Here is a 1,282-nt window from a genome sequence, read left to right on the forward strand (position 1 = left end):
AACTGGGGCAACTATTCCTTCCTTGAAAGGCGATCAGAACAGCACATGTACATCAAAATACCTCAAGGAACTCATCTCTGATAAGCCTTTCCATCTGTATGCTTTCTCAATATACAGGCTTTCCATTCTAATTTCTGTTTCAGAGTCCTTGACACTCTCTATTTTAACAATCTGAACAGTTTTTCTTTCTTTTTGTTTCTTTCTCCCTAACAGGTTCCCTACCCTACCTGAACAGTTTTATGATAGATCTTACTACAAACGTAAAATGTCTTTTTTTTTTCCTTAAAATCTTCATTTTCTGTCTCCCCAGTTAGAATGTAAGCTTCATGAGAACACAGATTTTGGCCATTTTTTTCATTGAATATCCCCCCATGTCAGCAGTCGATACATTTTTATTGAATGAGTCAATATTCAGTTGACTTTGTTTATTGCAGCCATCTTTTATGTCTCTGCTTACATTTTGTATACTCAATAGCTCAAATTTTATGAGGAATATAACAAAGGCCACAACCATAACTTAAATGCTTCAAATTTTCTTTGTATTTCTCAATTTTTTTTTCTTATGTATTTCACAATTACTTCCTTTGTCACATAAGTGTTTATGACGGTTATATATAATTTGTACATTGTCTTTTTTTATGATACAAAAATGTCTTTTTTGTCTTATTTGATGTCTTTGGCCTTTAATTTCACTTTTTTGGTATCAAAATTGCTACTCCATTGCTATTTTTATGTTCCTTATATATCTTTGTAAAGTAACCTACTTGCTATCTGTAATTTATAAGATTTTTTTTTTTTCAATTTAGGACTTATAGAGAAGTTTCAACTGGAAAACATAATTTTTCTCCATTCAGAAATCTTTCTATTATATTAATGCATTGTTTATTCAACAAATGTGCACTAACAAAAACATTATGATAATTGAGAGACACCTACACATTCTAGGGGAAATGCTGTTATCTACAAATTCTAGAATATTTCAGGTTGTCCTTTGAACTAGAAAATAAAATTCTCAGACATGCTGTGGTTCAGAAAAAAAGTAATCCACTTTGTATCTCTTTGCAACCAGACACATTAGGGTTAGCCTAAATAGGGGTCAAGCCAAGATCTCAAGAATGGGAAGGATATGTCGTTAAAAAATGACAGTGCTGAGTTGTCAGTGAAGGCAAACACGGGTATATGGATGGATAGATAGGTGGACAGGCTAAACAATTAGGTATGTCTAAATGGGGAGTGTATCCAAGATCATATATAGGGTTGGCAGACAATGGTCCTATAAGTT

Source organism: Orycteropus afer, unplaced genomic scaffold (assembly GCF_000298275.1).
Source record: "Orycteropus afer afer isolate SDZICR_OR568_19922 unplaced genomic scaffold, OryAfe1.0 scaffold00280, whole genome shotgun sequence".
Classification (NCBI taxonomy): domain Eukaryota; kingdom Metazoa; phylum Chordata; class Mammalia; order Tubulidentata; family Orycteropodidae; genus Orycteropus; species Orycteropus afer.